The sequence below is a fragment of the Chelmon rostratus genome, chromosome 3 (assembly GCF_017976325.1).
Source record: "Chelmon rostratus isolate fCheRos1 chromosome 3, fCheRos1.pri, whole genome shotgun sequence".
Classification (NCBI taxonomy): domain Eukaryota; kingdom Metazoa; phylum Chordata; class Actinopteri; order Chaetodontiformes; family Chaetodontidae; genus Chelmon; species Chelmon rostratus.
This window is the reverse complement of record NC_055660.1, coordinates 26,869,193-26,895,025: the sequence shown is the minus strand read 5'-3', so window position 1 is coordinate 26,895,025 and position 25,833 is coordinate 26,869,193. Positions and strand designations below refer to the sequence as shown.

Here is a 25,833-nt window from a genome sequence, read left to right as displayed (position 1 = left end):
GGCTATGAGCTTTGGGTAAAGACTGAAAGAATGATCATTTTTTCCCTCAGAGCTATATAAGAAAATCAATCCCATTGTCATGTCTGTACACCAAATGCAACGGCACAATCAGCAGCCAGCTAGCTTAGCTTAGCTAAAAAATAGAGACGGCGGGTCATCTTGATTGTACAATCTGAATAAAAGCGACCTCTGTAAGTCTGGTTGTCAGTGTGAGGTTGCCAGGCAACCAGAAGTACATAAGTTCTCATCTAGCTCTCAGCAAGAAGGCAAATAAGTGCATTTCTAAAACAATGAGCTATTAATTGCTCGGCGTAGAAACGCTGCTCCTCTGCACTAAAAGAAGTCAGTTAAGCATCTGATCAGGATGCCTCCTGGACACCTGCCTGTGAAGATACTCCTTGCACATCCAACTGGGAGGAGACCCTGGGGCAGACCTAGAACATGCGGGAGGTATTACAGTCTGGCTTGGGATTGCCCCGGGAAGAGCTGGAGGATGCAACTATGGAGAGCAACATCCCTTTGCTACTTTACTGAGGCTGCTGCCACTGCAACTGAATAAGCGGTGGAAAGTGAAATGGATGTTCCTTGTTAAGTATGGTGGTGGAAAAAAATATGAAATGAAAACAATACTGTGTTTTCTTTACCTCACACAAAAATGACTAATAATACTTCTTAATGCCCGTAACAGACAAAATAAGAAACTGCTTTAGCAATAACCTCCGTTGTCCCCTCATCACCAGTTAGGAAAGAACTACAAGGTTCTGGGAGTAATAGATTAACATGTTGGGAGGTAGTGCTTTGCATAATTAGTGCTGTGTAACCAATGCTGTGTATGCCACTTTGAAACGTAGTTTTTCTCTTGATGGAGCACGCTGCCATCCGTGCCCCCGTGGAAAAGCCTGATCCAACACTCTCTGTGTTCGCAGCTTTGGTCTCTGCTCTTTTGGAGCGATAATCAGCAGGCGGGGCACTTTGATAAGCACTGTGCAAGTCCTCGGAGCGAATCACAAGACATGAAGGCCAAGTCTGCTGCGACAGGCTCGCTGGTCAGCTGTGATACTCCACTCCAGAGTGGAGACTCTGTGGCCTCTGTTTATTACACTTTAACCACGTGGTGAAATCCATGAAATGAGTCGGGCAAATGTGAAAACACAGGAAAGTACACGCACACAATTGTTTTGCATTTATTACACACTTGACCCGACCTCAGTGGGAGAAACATCCTTTACATAATAATGTTATTTTCATCCGCCAGTCCATGTGTTGTCTGCTGCACTGTTTTCCTATTTTGAGTAAATGACTGCTGCTCTCGCCCATTAGCATCCACGTCTTTCGTTTGCATTTTCCTCCGCGCAACAAGCTTATGCTTGTTTAAAGCGACCTGACATGCTTGACTTGAGTCACTTGGCTGGGAGGGGACGCCAGAGGTGTAGCTTTGACTCCTCTGACAGGCATCAGGGTTCAGGGCTCGACTGGACAAAACTGTATTTCTGTACAAACTGGAAAATAACCAGTGTACTCATGTCCTTATGCAGCTCTGACTTCCAGGCCTGCAGACTCCCGGGACCTTTCCACCTCTGGCTGAGCCTCACCATCCCCACAAGCCATTTGAGGAAGCCAGGCCTGCACCAGGGACCTTTAGATGGTTCTTGTGGGAAGATGTGCCACATGCCCAAGGATTCCTTCCACTAAGAATGTGAAAATATAGTTCAGGGCAAGCAAGAGTGTAGCGCCAGGGAGAGGGCAGGTTTGAATACGATTTGCACCACAAATAAAAAACTGGATTTATGTGTGATCATGCGTGTATGTTCGTGTGTGTATTTGGGAGCCTATTTTGCTGGAAGTGCTTATGTGTGTGCCAGTGGAGAAATGAGGGAGTCTCAAAGAAAGTGTGTGTGTGTGCTCCTGTGGGCTTTGTGCTGTCAGATGTGTGGTCTCATCTGCTCGGGGGGGTGACACACAGACACGAGTCGTCTCATCCCCACATGACAGTCTGAATCTGAACTTCACATTGAACAACCAAGACACCAGCTGGAAAAAAGAGAGACCGCCATTGTCTCTTCAAATGCTTCTTAAGAAAATCTTAAAATGCGTCTCAAAAACATCTTTTAAGCCAGCCTCAAAAGCCTTCTTTGAGGGATGTTTAATGCATTAAGACACAGACCTGAATGAAAAAGGCTCGGGGACTTCAAGGCGGATCTTCTCACTGTTTATTTACATGCTCGGTCACAAATGTTCACGGTCTTTGTTCGGCAGACAGCGGGTGTAATGGAAGGACAAACTTGCAGCACACAAAAATTGATAGAGTGTGTTCTTCAAGCATGCTGTCCCCGTCTGAATCCCCAGCTGACTTGCAATTATTAAATCAAAATGTCAGTCACATTGCACTTGCATTAGCCTTGTTGCCTCAGCAATTAACCAACTGTGGTGAAAACATATTATTAGCGCAACTAAATGTCCCCCTGTCCTCATAGACCAAGTCAAAGTGCCAAACACAATTTTGAATATTGGTTCAGCTCATAGTGTGCTAATGGCAATGTTAATGACTGCTATGTGAAAAAATGTTCAAGTCTTTGCAGACCAGTAGCTTAATTTGCCTCATGAGCTGGAGAGTTTTCGCCTTCAGTGTCAGGTAGTGCAAGACCCTTAAATTCAACTGATTTCTTTAAATAGCAGTGGATGAATGTGTTGATTCATGCCGAATGTCAAGTCAACTTTGTTTGTATAGCACATTTCATCCAACACGAGCTCAGTATTTTTCACACACAACAAATATGATCAAAATAAAATAGAACATGAATACATATTTAAATAGATACAAAAGACAATAGATACATCCCCCGCTCAGCCACCAACATAAACACACCCACCCACACATGCCCAAAGAGAGAGAGAGAGAGAGAGATGGAGGCACTGGCCGGCCACAGGCCTGAGGGAGCAGGTAGGTCTAAAGATGATACAGTTGTTGGACATCTTATATCGTCATGCAGTTTCTTCCCAAGAGTCGTTCCATAGAGGCTGAATGCACCTTCACCAGCTTAACTTCTGATCTTCTGATGATGAGCTGAGGGTGTGTAAGCAGTAACCAGGTTTAGGAGTTGGACCACTGAATGATTTGTAGACAGTGAGCAATGGTTTCAAATCAATTCTCTGTTTTATCAGAAACCAGTAAAGTGATCTGAGTGTACGAGTAACATGTGTGGTTTCTGGCTGCAGCATTTTGAATGAGCTGGAGCCGTCTCACAGTCTTTTTGGGGTGTCCCACAGGAAGGGCATTACAGGAATCTAGCCTAGAGGAGATGAATGCACGAATCAGTTTTTCAGCATGATTCAGACTGGATGCATTTAACTTTGGAAATATACTTTAGGTGGTGAAGTACGGTCCTAGTTAAACTTGTGAGAATGTGGCTTGTTGAGTTGAGTTCTGAATGCAGTGGGTGCCATGTCAGCACGCTGACTGATAAACCTACCTACTGCATTTCCATGGATAAAATGCTTAGTTATGGTTCTGAATGTATTATCATTCATAGTGAGCCAGGTTATATAAAAAATATGCAGACGTGGTCTGAGATTGCAACATCTACAATTAATGTAAATGTAATATTCAGACCCTTGAAATGGAGCAATCCTCAAAAAAAAGAAAAGAAAAGAAAAGAAAAAAAGCCGTATTTTGTGTGGTTTTAATTCTACTGTTAATTTGTTTGAGTAAAAATTCCAGTTCGGTGAACAGAATGAAACAGAATGACATGAAAAAGGGACGAGAGAGTTAGCGTGAGATTGATCAGATTAAATTACATTCCCCCTGTGCAGTATGTATTTCATTTCCCTCATTATTTCAGTTGCTGCTTCATAAATCATTTTACTCTATTCTAAAGCTCGAGCGCCATCAAAGCAACTGATCAAAGCAAAACAAAGGATTTCACACTTGAATCCACGTCCACGGCACGTGGATCCTCACAAATAAAACTTCTCACGTTGTTTTTCACCTCAAACAATTTCAAAGAAGTCCTCTTTGTTCTCTGCATTCTGAACAAAAGAGCCCTCCGTGCCTTTGATTGCAAAATGTCATGGTGCTCCAGTATTGACAGTCTCACACACGACCGAAAACAAGCTTTTAGTAATCTGCAAACAAGCGTCAGGATAGTCGACACCAAAATGGCAGCCGGAACTGATCATTATCTAGAAGTGATTAAGCCTCTCAGTAGCAATGAGCAATTATTCTGTCAATTGGCAAGAACTGTTTATGAGACACACAGTCAACTGGCGGCAACAGAATTACCAGTTGACGTCAAAACACTACATCCTTTCAGACTATCTGGCATGACCGCGAGGGAGGAAGAAGCTACTGACTTAATGGTAAATGGATAAATGCACAGGGAGATGTTTAGGAATAATCGTAAACAAAACATGGGTGTAGTCTTGATGACGCCAAGTTTCTGGAGAGCCATTGTGAAGCTCAGTGACGGTGACTCCGCCCACTTTTCAATATCTGATGCAGATCAAAACAGAGGTGAACGGAGAGAGAAACCTGGATGACTAAGAATGCTAATGCACATCTGTGTCCTCTGGACGTGTGTAAGCATTTGCTGAAACGTCTGCTATAACATCTTTATATAATAATGAAATGTCTCATCACGTCTGCAAATTCTTTGAAGAAGAAATAATAATATCTCGCAAACAGACATGTGAATCGTATAATAGCATGTTAATTTCAGATTGGCACTATGGATATGTAAAATAGCATTAAATCCAGCAACACATGTTGGTTTTTTCTGATGACCTACATTTTAATCATTAAATCATGAAATGAGTGTTCTGAAAAGTTCTGAAAAGAAAGATAAAGAAAGAAAGGGTTCAGGTCAATGCTCATGAACCTCCTCCTACTTTACTCTCCGCCTGTTTTCACCAGGCTACAAAACTCCTGTCCTTCAAACATTATAACTATTCAACATCTTTACGGCGTCTGAGTCATGCACGCCATCAGGCTCGTTCTGCAGGACAGTAGCTGGGAGCCTTGAGCTATCCGTGCACGGCATCCCACAATTGCAATAATGCCTAGCGTCCATGTGGGCCTTAAATAACGCGAGCATTTTGAGAAGAAGAAAAAGGATCGCGCTCTGAGAGCCGGGGCTAGGTGTGACGCATTCGTCTCTGACAGTGGCAGACACTGCCGACGAGCCTCTCTGCTTTACGTATCTAACATGCAGTGCAGATTAAGGTAATATGTCAGGCAGAAGCATCACATATGGATTTACTGTACATGCACGCATCATTATTCACGCACATATAAACACAATCTAGAAAGAGAAATAATCCCTTTTCGGCACGAACAGACACGACTGCTTCTTAACTACTGCAGGGCAGCTGGAGCTCACCACTCTGAATGTTGCAATTAACTTATCAGTATTATTAAATAGACGTAACACTTCCGAGATGAAGGCCGTCTGTGGGTGAAAGGAAACGAATAAAGATGTAAGTCCTGTTTGCCTGTGTAAAGGCAGTCCACCGGGGTCTCTGCTAGCCGTTGGCGTGTTATAGTCCCATCAAGGCCACACCAGGGAGAAGACCGCAGTGCCGTGCCCCTTCTGGACATCACTTCCTCCGCTTCCTCGCGGCTTCCTCCTTCTTTCTTTTTCTGTCACTCTGCCTCTTCACACTCCCCCTCATGCTTTGTGTCTCCATCTCTCTGCATCTGAATCACTTCCTGCCTTCTGTTATTTCCTTCCTTCCTCATGTGCCTCCACGGAGTGAGGTCTTCTCTCATTTATTGCGTCCGTCATGTGTCTGTCTTTCCCTTGTTCCCTTTTTTCTCGCCGGCCACATCTCACCCCTCCATTACCTCACCAACTCTTCCCCACTAAACCCACGTTATCTCCGTTGATCTGGGCTTGTCTTTTTCCTCTTCCCCGTGTACTGGTCTCCTTTGGTTTTTCTTAGTCCTCTCGCCTCCCTCTTATCTTTACGCTCTCAGTTGTTTCACTTATTCCCCTCCGAATATGACCAGCCTCCGCTCCTCTCCTTCACTCTGTCATTTTCCTCTGGTTATCTCTTCCCAATGCTCCTCCCTGTCTCCCCCCATCTTTTACTTTTACTTGTCTGCCTTGTTTTGTTTCCGTCTCTCTCTTCCACCATCTCAGTCTGCTGTGGCCTGTTCAGTAAACAGTCAGTTCAGGAGTCAGTGTGCTACTTAAAAGGACCCTCCATCTTTCTTTTTCATAACGGGGTAATGATAGAATATCTTCTGTAGCTCTGGAGTGAAATTCTAAGTCCAATGCTGTCTCGATGCACTCTTTGTTAATTAGTATGTGTGTGGGTTAGCAGCTAAATCTTTAAAGTTGCATGAACCAACATTCTTTCTTATCTGAAGAAAGAATCACATGACTATGTAAAATGTGACAGGGGTCACTCGTGGTGCCGGACCCACGGAGAAATACGACCTATCACCCACCTTAGTCTGTTTTGTATCATTTTTTTTTGTTTGTTTTCTGGCCCACAAACTCCACTGTAATTAACCTTCTTTCCAGCCACAGGAGGGGGCTGTTTGTGACATAAATGAATGATGAATGGCTGTGTAAATAGTACATTTCACCACGAGTCTTATTTACATCATTTAACCAGATATGGATTAAGACATATAATGTCTAGCTATATGTCAATTTTTTCAAGGTTTATTTTATTTTATTTTATTTTTTTCACAGAAAAATTAGTTACATGGAAATGTGCATACCTCACTGAAAAGTCAATTCACAATGCATGTGCTACACAGCTTCCAGGTCACCAGGTCATCTTTGGTATGTTGCATATCGGACCAAAGCTAAGCACAGAGATGAAGCTTCAGCAGATGAATGTGAGAGCGAACGCTGCACAAATATACATCATTCTGCACAGTGAAGCTCAAACATCCAAGTGAAGTTCCAATGAGCATTTTTGGCTGTAGGAAAACCGAGATCTTATCATAATGGTAGTTTTTTTTTTACAAAAGTGTCATAAATAACCACACTCTCTCCCCCCTAGTAGCTTAAGTTTTCAACTTCTCAAGTGACTGATATCATTTCGGAGCTAAAGCTCTTTATTGAGTTGCTTTATCATTGACTGGCGCAACACAAGTTTCTGCTTGAGCAGCTGACATGGCATTCAAAAAGGAGCTGGAGGATCAATATTGTGCTACAAGGTGAGGGAAAGGTCAATTGATAAACCAATCAAGTGGCCTGCATGGCGGCAGGGAGATTGCGAGCCTATCTGCTTTATCGGCCGAGTTGGACTTCTAGACTGCGGGTGGAATAACCTTCCCAGCACACTGAGATAAACCTGTTATACTACGCTGCGCATTCCCTCCCCAAAAAAAGTTTTCAGTGCTTCTATTTCACACAAGTACACTGTATCCTACCTCCGCTTCAAAGACTTCAGATTGAAACGTTACCATAACAACTGCCGTCTGTAGAGCAGCTACAAATGCTTGCAGAGCTCCAGTCATTCTGGATCCACAGTTTTCTGAAAGTCTAGAGAAACCTGCTGCTATCTTCTTCAGACAGGATGTATAATTTGTCAAAAGCAGGGATATTCTGGCACGGGTGATATGAAAACGCTGAAACGTACCAAACGTCAAAAGGAAACTGGAAAGTGATTTCTTTTACTTTACTTTCTGCTGCACTGCCATGAGCCGGCTGCCTCTATGCGAAGCATGATACTGAGCTGTTAGGTTTAACCTTTGCTGCCATTTTGAATGATCGCAGTAGACTGACGGGTGATTCATCTAAAACAAAAAAAAAAAAAGAAAGAAAGAAAGAAAGAAGTGACAGTCCTTCCAGATATGAATCTGCATTTTCAAGTTATTCTTGCCTTGTTTCATCTTCTTTGGAGTTCACCCAGAATGTTTCATGCATGAAACCGGCTTCACAATATAAGGTGAGACAACAGCCTCGTTCGAACACCTAATTAGGCTTAACTAACTCTAAAAATAAAAAATATTTGCAGATGCAAAAGGAAATCTACACTGTCTTAAACAAACAAAGGAAAACAATGCTGCTCCTCCAAGTCGTCAGCGATCGTATTATTAGTCTCCATTTGCATGTGCTATTTTAGGCATTTCAAGAGCATGCAGGACACCAGCCACTAAGATCTTCTATTTGCCCATTTTTTTCCTTCCCATGGTGCATCTGTCTCTCAGGCCAGCTCTTGAGGAAGTCAAGCGAAGCAAGCACTATCTGGCTGGCGGTGGAGCTTGCACTGGGGGTTAGAGCTTATCACAGTGCAAGCAAGGGTGCAATAAAAACAAAGACTGTGTCGACTCCCTGACTTTGCCCCATCATACCACATAACACGGAGACAGACAGAGAAATGGACGCAGAGGAAGTTTTTATTGACACGCAGACGCAGACTAGCGTGACATCGCAGTGAAACAAAAAGGACACCCCGCAATCCCATGAGCTAACGCAGATGATGTGAAGCTAAAACGCTGCATTTCTTACAATAAAACAAAGGAGCAGCAAAGCAGTTTTCTTTGTTCCACTGCATCTTCACATTAGATACATGGAGGGTTAAGATGTTCAAAGAATGTTCTTTTCTCGGAGGGAACTATTTTTACGAGAGTGTAGCCCTGTATGTTCACTAATTAGAAAGCAGGGCAGTGGCTGCTGTGTGTATGGGAGGCAACAGATACCTCATGCTGAAGAATGGACTGCAGCACAGGAAGAGTTCAGAATGTCACTAATAAGATGCTGTCCAATACAGCCTGCGAGTATGTACAGTACTGTTTGTTGAATCCTGCAACATTTTCTCCTAAGGGAAGAGCGTAATGATTCAAGAAGTAGAAATGGTCAAAACAAATCACAAAGCCCTTCCTTATCTGATATTAAAACCAAGTTGAACCCCCACTAGATATAGTATTTTGTACATTTCATTTTTCACTACAATTTAGGCTTTTTGCTTTGCCTGTTTATTTGAGAATGACAGTGCAGAGAGCCTCTGGAAACATGGGGGGAGAGAGAGGGGCATGACGTGCAACAAACGTCCTCAGCCAGGAATTGAACCGTAGACAATGCCAGTGTGTGGTATGTGCCAAAACCAACAGTCTCCCAGCCCCCCCCAAGAGACCTCTGAGAGAGAGATTACAAAAAGAAAATGCATCAAAAATCTAAATCGATGCTGCAGAGGTCAAGAAATCTTCAGTTGTAGATCTTTTTATGGATCCGCCGCCAAAAATGGATTCTACACGTCTTGCAATGAAACATTATAATATCACAATGTTCGATTGAGACTGCTGATGGACCTGTATAGTATGAGTCACGTTTCAGTGTGGTTTTACCTCCACTTAGTTTTACCAAAACAGAGTGTTTTCACTGTGATTTGAATGAACTCAATGGAAGAAATTTAAAAACAGCCACATGTTAAAGCTCCAAACCCCTGAGCCTGACCGGAGAAACCCTGATGCCACCGCCAGAGTCGTTTTTTCAGGCTTTTGAAAGCACCTCCAGAGCCACAGAACACATTATAAAACTGTTAACACGATGAGCACGCCTCACAGCGAGTTGATGTGAAATTGGTGGAGTGCCCCTTTAAAGGATGATATAGGATAATAAATCTGATTTGTGAATATCTTTTAATGGTTTCGGGTTTCAGAACCACCAGCCACTGTGCTTTAGTGATAAAATGCTGGCAGAGCAAAAAAAAATGTGCAAAATCTTCCCATGAAATATTCTTCTACAGGGTGTTGAAGGCATCAGGTGATTTTTGTCATGTGGAGAAGACGATGATGAAGATGTAATTTTAAAGTTATGGTAAAAACGCCACAAAAAAAAAAAAAATTGAGAAGTTTTTACCTGACAGGAGCATTATGCACTCCTTGCCAGAGGGAGCCGGGTGGGCTGATGGTCTGTGGCTCACAAGTGACAGACACCTGCCTGAAATGTGTGAGTGGGAAATATTCTGTATTACCCAGCTTTTGGCAAGAAAATGGTCAGTTTTTTTTTTTGTGTGAGAAACGATTTTGCAAGGAGGCACGAGGGACTGGCTGGTGTGAGCACAGGGGAGTCAGAGTCGGCGTGTGACGTGTCACCAGCCACAGATTTGTGGTTGTTGTGAATGTCCACCTTTCTCAGAGGCTTCACATCAAGACAAAAAGACCCACTGCGCACCATTATCACAACAAGGGCTGCTAGGTTTGATTCTCAGAGTGTGAATTACCCTGACAGCTGAAGGTCCAGACACTCCTAGTAATCTAATCAGAGTCATCGTCCACCACTGTGAGCCTGAATATGTTTTCTTTTTTCTCTCATGTTACCACAGGCACATCATTTCTGATTAGACGGACACATTGCTCTTTATTCAGCAAACGAGGGACAGGAATTAGCCAGACTCTGCCATTTATGTCTTCACTTTATTATTTTTTTTTCCTCAGTCTTCCTCTGCTCTGATAATTTTACCCACTCTGGTGTCTGCAGGAGCCGAGGAGACGAGAGTAGAGGCAGGCAGAGAGCTCTAGCTGCAGGCGTACTCCTGTGGCACTGCGAATCCTCTCAGACGTGATGCGGTGTGGAGACAGCGGGACGGCTGATTAACACCAGGCTCTGTCCTAAACCCTTACATACATTTTTCTCCTGTTCTGACGCCGTCTCCTGCCTCATGCGCTGACGGGGCGGGACCTATTGCAGGTGTAGCTCGACACTGCAGCCACACTAAAAGCATCAGAAGTGAGCTGGGCGTAATTAAAATTGCAATACGTTGTCCTTTCAGGGACATTATGTTATCCATCAAGCACTTGATCCGTCGGCCCGGCTCGACACGAGCCAGCTCGCTGATGGCTCAGATGCTGCTTACACTGACATCTGCTGTGACAATGCTGGGTTAGCAGACACAGGAGTGTAGTGCTGATGCCGCCCCGGCGCAGCCTCCATTACCGTTATGCCTTTCACCTAACTGATGGAGCGTGATTGGGGAATCATTTCAGGCCAGACGTTTTTTTTTTTTTTTTTTAAATAGTGAAAAAACTTTGTAATGAAGGGACAGATAAAAGCAAACTGTTTGCTTGTCTTTGCTCTGTCGCTTACTGCTAATTTTCAGCATCTCTCATGACCCACATGCACAAGAGTCTGCAGCCACGCTCACAGCTCTGTGAGGCTGTACTTGGGCTCAGTGGTGTTTCACAGTAATAATGGCTAAATGCTGATGTTCAGCAGATCTTGTTCTTCACGTGAAGAAATCACAAGTTATCTAAAGGGAGGGATGCAGGTCTGAACCAAATGTATCCAATAGCTGTTGAGATATTTCAGTCTGGCAATGCTGCTAAAATGGCTAAAAAATAAAAGGAGCCACTTTTATTCAGTCATTCAACACATCACATCTGAAGACGTCAGAGAGATTAGCTGAAGGCCTTAATAAACACATGGTTGAAATGTGTAGAAGTAAAGGGGATTTCCATAATGACACATGATATGATGTGCTGTACTAGCTAAATTAATGATTTAGGAATGAAAAGCTTGGCAGCAAATACAATCCCTTTTAAATCCTAAGTGTTCTGTTGAATGATTGTGTCTTGTAGACGGACATCACATCTATTCCTGGAGGTATTTTCACCACTGAAGTGAGGAAGAAAACAAAAAGAAACATTTTTACTCAACGAAAAAGCTCAGTCCATTTCTGCGAAATTGGCCCATCAAACAGCATAGTTCCATAGAAAGCACAAACTGTCACTGCGGTGAAGTTCCAGAGAGACAGCGCTGCTCCCCAGTCCTGCTGACACGCTCGGGAGTGGAGCTCCAGAACGCCTGCATGTCTCAACTCATCATCCGGCGCCATCACGGGCAGTGGGCATCACTTTGTGCCAACAACAGTAGCCCAGCAAACAAAACAGTTGGTGCCATGTGTTGCACGGCATTATTCATTTTGACATTCCTAGCGTCGGGCGTCCTCACAACCAAGGATTTTAAGTGAGTCATTTCTGAGAGTCAGCTCGGACTCTAGAGTGAGGCTCATGGTCTGCAGGTCCCCAAAGAAAACCCTGCATAAACACTGAGGGAGGAGTTAAAGGTTAGCCAAGACTGTAAACACTACAGGATGTGCTGTCTCTTATAATGAGACCTCTGCATTCTCAAATAAACATTACGCAATGACGGCTTTAAAGGGGATGGCATTGGTCACCGGAGACCGCACCAGTGTTTGTGCCTCTCTCTCTTCCAACATGGCTACCTGCAATCATTGGAAACAGCTTTCAGCAGAAAATGCCCACCACATGTGCAGAAGTAAAGCAGGTAGACCACCGGAGAACCTGTTGTTGTTATGCACAATAATCAGCACAGTAATGACAAGAACATGCAGCAGCTACGTGCTTCAATATGCAGAATAAAAGCGCTGCAGGTCATCTGTAGCAGCACACTGTGTTGGTTCACACACGGACTAGATAGCACAGGTGTTGTTGGAGTCTGATGTTCGATGTTTCTTGACATAGCTGAAACTTGCATAGGTTTTAAAGATTTTTTTTTTTTTGCAAACAGATAATGACAGACAGGAATGGAAGGACAGAAGGGCCCCCCCCCAGTTGGAATGGAACCCAAGTTGCTGCCAAGGATGGTACATGGGGATGTTACCTCAACCAGGTGAGCTGAGCGCCCCCATTTAACACGGAACTTACGAAAAGATACCTTCACTTTAAAATGTAGTGAAAGTGTCACAATGCACATAAGGATAGTTATGCATTATAACTAAGGATTCTATGAGCCCTCTAAGAGTGGTCGCTATATTTACCCCGGTGCAAATGTGCAGTCTTGAGGATTTTCTTTCCTGTCACTGTACACTGAACATTTGCCTCTCTGCTCATCATTACCAGAGTAGTACCTGTGCGATGCAACTTTTCAGTTCTTTGGGAGCAATCCCATAATTCTGTGGTTGCCTGTACCTCAGCAAGTTGAGCTAGATGACACGAGAAAATGAAGCGGCATTTTCAAGTAATCAACCAAAACCAAAACCCCACAGAAATAAAAGAAATCCTGCTACATGAAAATAAGGGCGACACTAAAGGGAAAATGTGTCGATATAACACAGAGTGGAAAAAGTGGAAAAAATTTAAGAAGCCAAGTCATTCTACCTTTCAGCTTTCAGTTGACTTTTACATGTCTTTCTTTTTATCTTGTTAGATGACTGCATGATTATAAAAACTAATCTGGCAAAATACTGCTATGCTAACCACCCAGTCCAGCAGACCTCAACATGTCTAGAAGCAGTGTAGAACAACGTTATGTCCATACCTGGCCCATGGATTTAAAGCACAAGGACGCGATTACCTGATCAGTGTTACAGCCTTGCCAGAAAGAATAATTTGACCTTTTAAAATGACTTGAGATCTGCAAAACTATGCAGCTCCACACAAAACCACTTGGAATTTCCTCACAAGACATCTGATTCTGATTGATTTAATAAGCTGATCAATTAGCCTCAATGAACTTAAAAGCACTCCGCTTTTTTCACAGTATATGAAAAGCAACATCTTCTTTAAATCATGCATGACATTGCTTGAATGACTGCTTCAAGTTCAGTCTTCACACGAGGGAATAAAGAGACATTTGAAACAGCCTGTACTTATCTAGCCAAGCTTCAGTGCAGCTGTGAGAGACTTTCCGTAAACCAATTAGAGGAAGAAAAGGTCATCCAGTAGCCTTAGAGAAAAAGAGATAAAAGCCTGATTGGATTGGTTCATGCTCTAATTTTGACCATCACACTTTTCACTAAGTTATTCAATTGAGCATAGATGTAGGGAGAAGATGAGACTATATGCCCATTTCATTCTGTTTCCAAATGCTACTGATAAAAAAGAGCCAACTTATCAAAATGAATTGCAAGCGCCCAGATCGCTGTGTTCGTGTGATGCGGAATGTACACGAAAGATGAAAATTGATCCCAATCTATAATGAAGTTTTGTAGGAATAACAACAACATGACACACGAGTTGCTTATCAGTGAAAACAAGGGAAAAGAGGAGCCAGATGCACACAGAAAATCCCACGTTGTAATGTAAAACTGGTGCAACCTGCAAACAGTGTTTTATGAGACATCAAGTCAAATGCACAGCACTGCTCATGATTTACGGCTGAGACACTGTAACACTCACATGTGCCCTGCGTGCTTCTGGTGAGCATTAGATGATCTCTCGTCAGCATCAGATACATTTACCTTGATACATTCAATCATTATGAAAATGCTGCAGCATCCAGACCTTTTCAGGGCCACCCTACACCACTGGTGCCCCTGAGGGCATTCATCTTTTCATCCCAATATCTTATCGCAATGCTAATCGTTTTACAACATTTTACACTGAATTTAACTCGTGTTAGAGTCATCTCAATAACATCATGTCATCTACCAGTTACTACCTTTGCAGTGCACACACACTAGTGTAGCTGTTACGCCTTATTCTGGTTATAATTATGTTTGGGGATAAGGAAATGCAAACCAGTCTCACATCAAAATGTATAATAAACATGCTGGCCACAGTGCAAAAATGTATTACTTTCTGAAATGGTGAAATGCTTTTCTTTTCTGCCTTTTCTTTTCTATTGTCCTGCGTCCATCGTATATTAAGTAAAGCAAACTTTTCGTAATCATAGCTGATTCAGTAACCCTCTTGTGTCCGTTCATATGCATATTCATTTCTATTTTGTTATTTTCTTATTCTATTTTTGCATATTTCTGTCATGAAATAAAAATATATTTTCTCCTCTCATTTCTAAGCCTTTATCTACACTGTGCTACAACCCCTGAAGATGTTATCAGGACAAATTGGCCAAAACGTAATAAAAATAAATATTAAATTATTATATTTGCCTCTCTGCTCATCATTACCAGAGTAGTACCTGTGCGATGCAACTTTTCAGTTCTTTGGGAGCAATCCCATAATTCTGTGGTTGCCTGTACCTCAGCAAGTTGAGCTAGATGACACGAGAAAATGAAGCGGCATTTTCAAGTAATAATAAAAGTTAATAAAAAAAAAACTTAACTCAACATCAAATGCATTAAAAATTGCACCATGGCCACATCACGAATCAGATACATTATTATTATTATCATTATTATCATTATTATTATTATTATTATACACAAAAACAGTCAATTGGAATAAATAACTATTTTTTTTATTATTTATTTTTATTAATAACTTTTTTTTTCGCTAACAGCAAATGTAAAGTGGACCAGCTTCATTTCCATAGCAACCATGGCTGAAAATCATGTATAATTTAGCCTTCTGTTAAACTAAAATAAAAAATAAAAAAAATCTTACTTTACTTTGAAAGGAGAAATACTGAAGGAAAGGTTGAGGACATCATTAAAAGAAAACCTTACATTGTACAGCTATGCACCTCGTGTGTCAGGGGTACGTCATGGCTCCAGGAAGTGGCCGGACCTTGAAGCCGATCTGAAGCTCTAAAATCTTTGTTTTTTATTGAAAGAACCTCATCAAACAGGTACTTAACATAACTCAGATAACATCACAGCTCAGATAAACACACAACACAAAGACAACATTCAGACATCCAGGCTACATGGCTTCAATGATAGCAGAGCCCAGAAATCACTCTAGCAATAACAGAAAATGCATTTAAACTGTTTTCTGCCAAGATGTGAAAAATCTTTAACAATAACTACGAAACTAAGATCATACACATTCATTGAGCAAAGATTATAAAAACCGAAAATACATTTTGTAGTCAAAATGATATCAAAATGCATTTTAAGGCCGAGACTGAGAATGACAGACATACCCATCATATTTTTTGTTTTCACACCCATAAACTTGACCATCAGGTGACGTGGCTGTAGGACAATAGAAAAGAATAAGCAGAAAAAAAGTATCTCATAATTTTTCAGCTGTTATTGTGAAGCTCAGGCATTTTACACTGTGGACCAATGTAACCATGACACATTCTGATGTGTGACTGGGCTGGGATGTGGACAACGTGAGAAACCTGCTTAGTCACATCCCTGTTTGATTCCAACATGATCCAGTTCACCGTTCAGCTGTGCCAGGATCAATTCTATCCCTCCACATCCCAGACAGTCTGTGTCCGCCAGCCTTCTGTGCTGAGGGGAGGGTGTTATGAGGTTTAGATGTCCTTACCACATTTTATGAGCAAATATTTATTTTAATTCTATTTTCACTGTATTTTAGCATTTACAGGGAAGCTACTCTGGATATGTTTTGCGTCTGAGCGGCTCCGCATGATTGGTACACAGAGGAAATGAATTACGGATAAGCAGCAACCAACCGTTTCATTTGATGATATGACAGCCGGTGTCAGCCTCCAGTCGAGTGTCCCCTTGCAGAATCTGCCTGCAGACTCTAAAAAGCATCAGTTGTTTAGAGCAGCGTGGGCATTGGTTTTATCAGACACCCTAATGTGCACATTGGATGTCAGTGTGACAGACTTTTAAAAGTAGATCAGGCACCTGAATTAATTTAATTAAAAAAAAAGAAACTGTTGAAAGCTAAAGAAAAATCTCACGTCAATTTTTAAGAAAAATAAATAAATAAGCAAGACCTTCCCAATGCATATGCATGTCAAATGTCAACCTGAGTGGGCTTTGTATAGATGAATTAACAGCAAAATTAATTTTGTAATGAAACAATTTTAAACAACTGTATTATTTTCTCTTTATCTTCTGATCCTGTAAATGCTCGCTTGCTCTTGGAAAAAGAAAAGCCCAGTCAAAAGGAGATTTGATTTTCCCGTGCTGTTTGGTTGTCATACACTTAAATGATTAAATGGTGTATCTTTTTCATGCGGGGAACAATCAGTAAACTGCACAGTCCTTGAATCTGACGAGCTGTCTTTGTTCTCAGTGTGAAAAGCTCAAAAATCACTCCGCACCTCCTGTTGTTGTGGGAACATAATCTACTTTGTTGCCTTGAATGCAGAAAGAAAATAAAGGATTTCTATTGACGCAGGGAATTAGGACCATTAGGTCTCATTAAGAGACTCGATCAGAGCCTGCTTCTGTGCTTTTCTTGCCTTTCTTCGGGCCTGGTGGGGAGATAGCGAAGGCCTGAAGTGATCGTTACAAAGAGAAGCACATTTATTCTTTCTGTCAGCCGCCGAGACACAGTGGATGCTGCCAATGAATCTCTAATTTCTGAAGCCACTGAGATGGGGAAATTAAAAAAAAAAGAAACACCAAGCAAAGCATGCTTGTGCTACTTCTGCTGCTGCTGTTGTTGTTGCACAGGAAGAGCAAGATGGAGAGGGAGATCAAGGAGAAAGAGGTGGGAACAGAGTATCCATTTGATCTTTTTTTTTTTTTCCCCAAATTGATCAGCATCACAAAAAGCCTTTTGAATGCAAAATAAGATGCATGGCTTCTGCACGTGGAGCCATTTTTATTCATGACTGTGAAAACGCCAACATAGCTTTATATTGCACTGCTTTATAAGCAAATGTCTTTTGCATGCTCGAGTTTTGCACAGTGCTAGATCTAAATGCTAGAGGTGGAACTTCGCTGTGTGTATATGCGTGTACTTTCTAGCTGCCTCTCTTGGCTGCCGTTCTCTTTGCATCTATACCAGCATTGCGAGGCTATAAATAGGGATCCTCAGAAAAGCGAGGTAATAAAAGTGTCAGGATTTTGCAATGAAGAATGATGCCTTTGCTGTTAAGTTTCTCCATTGGGCTGATGTATCATTGAGGTTGAGCTCTCATTATCAACTCGGAAGATTATAGGCCCTAACTCTCTCAGAGGAGAGAACTGACTGCACTTCTTGGATCAGGTGTAATTCAGAAGCATAGTGATTCGCTGCCAGCTGAATGAGGACATATCTATCCTCTCTTTAATTTCTCTCACCATCCTCCTTCTCTTTCTCTGTTCCCCTGTACTGTTCCCCTCCCTCCTGCATTTCTTCCAGCCATCTTTCCCCTCTTGGCCACTTTCCTGCCTCCTATCTCTATCGGCTGCATTCATTTCTTTCATGCTGTCTGAAAGTTCAAGGCTTTCATTGACTTTACTGACTCTCACAAGACTCTGAGGACTATTGGAGTTGAGTCTACCATTCCAGAAGCTGACATCTCTTCTCAGTTAAATCTGAGACCTTGGCAGCAGACAGTGATAGCTTTGGTGATTGCAGTGTACGGAGTTGGATATGGAAACAGAGACCGTGTCTCACTTAGACTGAAGTGAATAACCGTGTGTTCGTTTGACCTCAAAATATGGTTTAGTTTTCTTTTAGCATAGCACTTTAATTTTACACATGTGAGCCATTTCATCAGTAAAACACAAGCCAGCCAGACAGTGTTAATAAGTAATAATGTAGCCGGTGTAAGCTGGCACGTAGCATTTGAACGTCAGACTGTCACCAAAAGTAAATCACCAATAATCTGAGCAAAAGAACAACAAAATATCCCTATATGTTGAATGAATGTACCAAGTTATGAATATGGATTAGGGGCTCATGCAATGCAATGCAACCGCACCCCACTCACATTCTCACAATGGCAATGTTAGCATGCTAAAGATTAGCAGGTAAGGATTTTTATCAACTAAGTTAACCCCTTAATGCTGATTGTCGCCAATTCACATCAGCTTTAATCCACATTGCAGCCGAATCGCGCATGCATTCCTCTAATGCCGGTTTGTGCATACTCAACACACACCTAGGAACCTTTTCAAGCACTGGTTTCCCGTCGGACCGGTCAAAGTGAAAACTACATCCATTGTGTTGTTGTTGCAATGTAATGGTTGTAAGCCAATTTTGTGGCTATTATGATGCACATTTATGAATTTTGAAAAAAAAAGTATTTTTATGCAAATTAGCGACAACAGGCAATAATGCTTAAATGCAAGCATTAAAGCATGTTGTCACTAATTTGCATCATACCTAAATTTATATCATTTATATCTATTGTATGTGCTACAAAAATTAACCAATTCCTCATAATTTAGGATTAATTTGAAAGCAAAAACACAAAGAATTAATTTTTTAATATATTTCTAAATAAATTCAGGCGTCAAGGGGTTAAGTGTGTTAGTTTGCTAGTTAGCTTTGCAGGTATTTAGTAATAAACCAACATATCGGACATATTCAAATTTTACATGATAATCGCCCTTGAATAAAGGTCGGAGAATCACCAAAGTTCAAATTACCAAATATTCATCCGAGGGACACATGACTGTCTGAGCCAGAACTCACAGAAATCCAGCCACTAGCTGTGGAAACATTAAACTGGATCAAACATGCCAACCTGGTGGCACTAGAGGAAAAGTCAGAGGATGGCCGAGGGCACGAAGGCCGATCAATTGGCCAGCTGTGGAAATATTTCAGTCTGGGACAAAGTGGTGGAGTGACACTGCTCCCCCTTACAGCCACACAGCGAGAAAAGCTAAAAATCTCAGGAACATTAGTTGTTATTAATTGTTCGAACATGGCAGCCACTCCAATGAAAACCAAACAGAAACACTGTTCCTATGGCTGTCCACGCCCTTGCTCATCACAAATTAGCATTAGTGTGCTTCTTGTGCTACTCTCAGCTGTGTGGAAAGCAGGGTCCATGTCTGATGCATTACCAGGACAAATTGGTATGCCAGCTGACAGTGAGTGACAGCAATTAGTGCTGATCAGCTGCTCCTGATCCAGTCCATTTCAGAAAGACAAAGCTCAGCTGAGGTGTAGCATCAACCCCCCTGTTATGCCAGATAATGGAAGCAGGTGGAGATGGAGGTCCAAGGTCAGCTGATCCACTCCTCAACAACAAACCACAGCAGCCATAAAGCTGAATTCAAAACATGGAGGTTGGTGTTTCACACATCACAAACTACATCTTACAAGCTGTTTTGACCAGAGTGTGATTTTGTGAAGTTGAATTAATTTTTAAAAGGGTGACTTGGAGTCAGTGCACTTCTGTCTTGAGTTGTAGTGTTAATACATTTTGAGTGTGGTAACAGCCCTGTGCATCCACAGCATCCACCCACACAGACAACACCATGACACCCAAACACACCCTCGCATGCACACACACAAACACAGACAGACACATGAGCGGTGAATGCACACAGAAAGACCAGTATATGTATGCATAGACCACAAATCTTTGATCGTTTGCCACATGACAAGCTCTGCCTCCAACCACAAATATCACGTCTGAGAAAAAAAAAAAAAAATGTCGCCACGCATTTCATGCATTTTATGTTCAACTACTAAAATATGTGCTAAAATACTGGCTGTCAGCCAAAGGGGGTTTGTTGAATTATGGTAAACACAAGAGAGCTATGTGTTCAGGAGAAACAAACAAAACATTTAATATAGCTGGTGGGGAAAAAAAAAAAAAAAACTCAGAGCCATGACTCTGCATGTCTTTCTATGACAGAGAAGACAGGAAGCACTTGTTTTGCTATAAATCGGGAAATAGGAATTTATGTTCATTGTGGAAATCAATTAACCAAAGCCGCTGGACCTTGAAAGCTGAGAAGTGTACATTTTTAAACTCACTCCATGTTTGGAAATGTGTTCTGTCTGTCCGTGAGCTGAAACAGAGCTGCAATTCCCACTAAAATCAATGCTTCATTTGGGCTTTCATTTCTGATACTTGCCACGGTGCTGGAAATGACTGACTCTGCTTTTATACAGTCAGAGCAGGATTTTTTTCATCACTTCATGATATTCTATATACAATAAATTAATCTCTAGTATCACTGTAATTTAACCGCTGTATCATATAATGGCATCAAGTTGTGCACCGTAAATGCAACAAAATGATACAAGAGTGCCTCCTGATTACATTTCTTGGTACCAAAGCAAACAGTAAGAGATTACATCTATAGAAAAATCTTGCTCTCAGTTTACAGACATTACAATTCAACTGTCAAACACCTTTTAAAGCATGTGAACCACAATAGCCACATAGATCAAGTCAAAATAATCTCCATTCACATCTGAGCATGTCACAATTTAGACATATTTTGACACATCCTGAGGTTGACATTTGGGATTCTGAGAGACATTTCCTGACAATTATTGAATGGATTGTCATGAAATTTGATACAGATATTCATGTTTCCCTTAGTTTATGACCAAATACCTGCAAAACTAATCTTATGACTGCTAAACATCAGCATGTTAACATTGTCATTGTGAGCATGTTAGCATGCTGACAGCAGCATTTAGTTCAAAGAACCACTATGCCAAAGTACAGCTTCCTAAAGTCTCTTTCTTGTGTTTTGGATCAAATTACTATAAACTAGCTGATAATCAGAAATAACGGTTCCAGTTACGATTCCAGCAGGGGAGTAGTGGCTGGTCTCTGGATCCCCGGTTGGATTATGATGCTGCCATGTATAGTCTGCTGTTTCCACTGTACTTAATGGGAATAGGGCACACACATAAGGCATTATGTAGCTGGTGAGGGAGGGGGTTTAATTGGGGCTCAACTGCAATATGCGCTGGGCCCCCCAGGATAGGCAAGCGTATCATCAAGCAACCTTTGTCAGTAACATTGAGCAACAATAACATTGATGTACACCAGGGCTTTGATAGACTGGTAATTACATAAAACAGATAATACTAAAATAATTCAATACTTTTTCACTTTCTCTTGGAAAATTCATAACTTCAACATTTTAGTCAAAATACATCCATAACATTATGACTAAGAGAGGGACAGACACAGAAAAGCAACAGAAAACCTACATCTGCAACTGTTATCACTCCTTAAGTGAGTTTTTCCTTTTTTATTCAAATCTGAAGGACCAGGGTAGAAGGGTTAATCGCTCTTGGTTTAAACACTGAGAAGCATCTCTAACATCAAACTATTTCTTTCTGCCATTGACCCGGGGAACGTTCTCGAAGTCATATTTCATCCCATCGCGATTATTAACTTTCTACATATACTCTCGAAGAAAAAAAGGCTTAAATTGTCTCCAATTTGTCCAAAAACCAGCTGCTTGGTTCTTACTGTTCTGACGGCCTGTCCACGTTTTTAAAATTGACGCAACATTGAGACAACTTAGTGATCAACAGATTGATAATACTCAAATGTTAAAAATGGCAACAAAGCTAATAATGAAAAAAAACAAAACAAAACAAGATTATAATCCACAAAAAGATGTTTTCCCCATTGTAACTTTCAGCAAACATTTGCAGAAAGACACTATTGGCCCCAGTTATCTGTGGAGTCTTCAGTGGTTTATTCACAGCACCTCAAACCAAGGGTTTCAGAGATAATAGCTATATTACACACAGTTTGAAGTTATATATGTGTGTGTGTGTGTGTGTGTGTGTGTGCGTGTGTGCGTATATACTGTATGTATGTATGTGTGTGTGTATATATATATATATTTATATATATATATCGCCAAAATATAGTTATAATTAAGTAGGAATACAGATGCCCAAAATGTAGATTTCATGAATATAAGTTTTAATGTTTATGTAGATAAATAAATAGCAAATTGCCAACGCCTAAATATACCATTTTCATTTTCACATTCGGTTTCTGTGGTACTGTTATCAGTTTTTATTGAACATGGACTAGGGTAAGGTATTCATTCATGTTCATGTTGTGTCCCATTGGGTTTTCCAGCTAATAAGACCAGACATAGTCTATTTGCAAGGAAATATTGAGGTGGGAAAAAAAAAATCTTCAGTGTATTCAAACTTCTCTTACTCAATGCCAGTAGCACTTACAGTGATTCTGACTGCTGGGCATAGAAGTTCAGAGCGTTACCTTTCAAAGGAGACCAAAACCACGCATGTACTCCAAATGCTTTCAAATTACTTTAGGTATGCCTTGATAGGAGCTTTAGGCTCATTTTTGCTGGACTCGTAAGGGGTTTTAACTGCAACCGTGAGAAGAGAACATATTACTCCACCTGTAGCATCCCTTCCCTTTGCTTCATCCACAGTGCGCTTTGAAATTCTATTAATCATTTACAAAGTGTTAAATGGCTAAGCTCCAAGCTATATCTCTGACCTACTATTCCAGATCTCCTGGACAATACATTATTTCACTTATTTATGACTTCATAATATTCATTCACTATTACTGTCTAGTAATACTGCTGTGTAGTAGGAAGCCCTTGAGCCCTGACCTAAACTCTATCCAACACCTTTGGGATGAATTAGAACACTGACTGTGAGCCGGATCCCTGCAGCCAGGCTGCAGAAAATAAGTGAGTGAGATGCTCAACAAATGCATAAGGGGGTAGTGTTTACGTGTCCATATACTTTAAGCTACGCAGTGTAGGTAGGTGCAGCACATCATGAGGTAATTCCTTAAAAACCTCAAGCCTCCCATAGTTCTAGCTCGGCAGATATTCCACAATCCATAATACACTTGAGAAATTAAAATGGCAAGGTGCCCATCAAAAAAACCCTTCAGTGGAAATTTCCATAGTCCACAAACCATACAGGGAGAATTACCAGAACTTTCTCAGAAGTTATTGATGATCGCCCAGCACAGAGATACTGGACAGGCTGTGGTAATGAATTAATGTAAAAATATTTTAAAGTTATGAATAAAAACATAAGTCATTATACTACAGTGCACCTGTAAGACATATTTCTGCTATCGGTTTCAATATCATAAATGATATATCTTTATATATGCAGGAGCAATCTAAATTTCTTAACTCATTTAGTTTTCAACACATAGAGCTTGCCATAAATCAACATTTCAATGAAGAGCAGTGCAGCTTTCAGGCAATTCCAGCAAACCACACAACACAGTACATTATGAGCCTGAATATCAGTCTTCAATGTGTTCTGTTTTTCATTAGTTACTTCATTTGTTTATTCATGTTTGATTCAAGGCACAGCTTTTTCTTTTCATTATGATAAATTTAGACTCTGCAAACCAGCAGCTCTGCGCTGTGCGCTCTGTGTGCGACCTGTTGAAGGTCATTATTTGCTATATTTACATAGAAATCTGGCTCCTGCTTGATGTATTTTTATTTGGAGAAAGCGAGTTATATTTAGGAGTCTCTGTCAGGTCGTGCTGCATTTTCAGCGCTGCTCCGTTCGAGGAGTCTGTCAGCGGCTGGAGCAGCCAGTGACCTTTCAGACAGCCAGCTCACACGGCAGCCTCCAGTCACCTCTTCAGTTTTAACTTGGCATGTGAAGACTCCGCTGAAGGCTCCCCGACACCCACCAGTTCCAGCACATCTCTCTTTGGATGCACATGACACACAAAATACACTCTCGTTTGCTCACATGTGCTGTCGCACAGCTAAACCACACAAAGCTGTTTCAACATCCTGCCAACCTTATGTATGCAGTCACATGCCTCTCAGACCGAGCCCTCTTTTTCCTCCTCCCTCTCTGGCCCTGCATCTCTCCCCGTTTTTTTCACACAGTCACATGCAAACACACTCAGTAGATCAATCTCCTCGGATTGGATTGATGGCCCGCAGGCCTTCTGCTGACTAAGGCGCTGCCAAATATGGTGAGTTATTGGGAAATTATGCTTAGCTGCCACTCTATCTGGGATGGCGATCCACTTTGTCAATCCTGATCTTTAGCTGCTGTCACCGCAGTACCACCCAGCTCGCCTCTGTGACCTGACGCTGCCAGCGGAGACAGAGCAGATGTCACTACAGGCGTGATAAACGCATCCCAATGAGTTCATTCTTTGGTCATTTTCATCAATATTACTGATCTCCAAAGAGAAACGTTACATTTCCTAAATTAATTTTAATCTGATTTAGGTGCAGGAAATTAGAGCACATGGATGTTCATTAATTGGAAAGAAAACAGCCAACAATGTCCACTTTCTGTCAGAAATGGTGAAACAAATGCCTTTGTGTGGTCGTGGGTTAGTGAAACAAAGGCGCACAGAATTTCTCTTTCCTTTCATGCCCGGTCATTTCCATATGTCCCCCCTGCTCTCCTACCCATCCATCACATTTCACTCTGGGCAAGACAGCTGTCTGGGGCTGAAGCATATTCACAGTTCAGCAGTCCATCAAATTGCACCAAATACAGTAATTCTTCAGTCAAGCTGGGGCAGGGGGCGGAGGGGCGGAAGGCGAAAAGCGTCAAGGAGGCAGAGCCGTGTTGGTGAACCCTGCTAACCTCAACCCTTTGAACATCCTTTAAAATGGGCAGTTGAACAGTGCTGACACACTTTTCTTCCTACAAGACGTCACTGAGCTCACTGCCCACAATGGACTGTCAGCCGCAACGCTCCAAAAAAAAAAAAAAAGAAAATAAATACTCTGATGTTGTTATAGTTAGAGGAAACTAATTATAGGAGCATTTTTATTTCGAGACACTTACAAAACAGGACACATCCACAGTTCAATTATTCTGGAATGAAACCAATTCACAAGTGGTTTATTCTGTCTCTTTGTACATTTGTCCCCAGCTTATCTGATTCATGAAATGTGCAGAGAACAATGGATTCTTCCTCTTCATCATCAGGATAATAACAATACAAATAAATGCACACGAGCAAACTTGGTAATGCTGGATCAGCTGCACAGCTGTGGAAACTCAGACGGTTGTTACTCTATTTCCGAGCATTGTGAGTGAGAAAATGGTGCTGGATACTCAAACGAGGGTCTCACTGCATCCGACAATAAGGTTGCAGAGGGCATGAGGTAACAGGCTGTGGAGGTCCGCAAGGGAATTGTGCAAGGATGACAGAACCAAAGCTTGATTTGTCTATACTTAGCTGGTGGAAGCATGGCCAATGAAAAAATGCTTTATTTACAGCTTTGTGATTGATATGCATTTAGTAAGCAAACTCTAAGATGCATTATACTATTAAGTGGTAAAGGACGAAACTGGTAGTGCAGAACGGTACACCAACAGGACATGCTGGTGGCTTGGATGCCAATCTAGACCACGAATAGCAGCAAAAACATTTC

The 25,833-nt window shown here is 41.5% G+C and overlaps 1 protein-coding gene across 1 annotated transcript in view; it reads right to left on the bottom strand.

The window, feature by feature from the left end:
• Positions 1-25,833, bottom strand: part of sorcs3 (sortilin related VPS10 domain containing receptor 3) — a 185,787-nt gene that overhangs the window by 110,181 nt on the left and 49,773 nt on the right. The gene's annotated exons all lie outside the window — the stretch shown is intronic.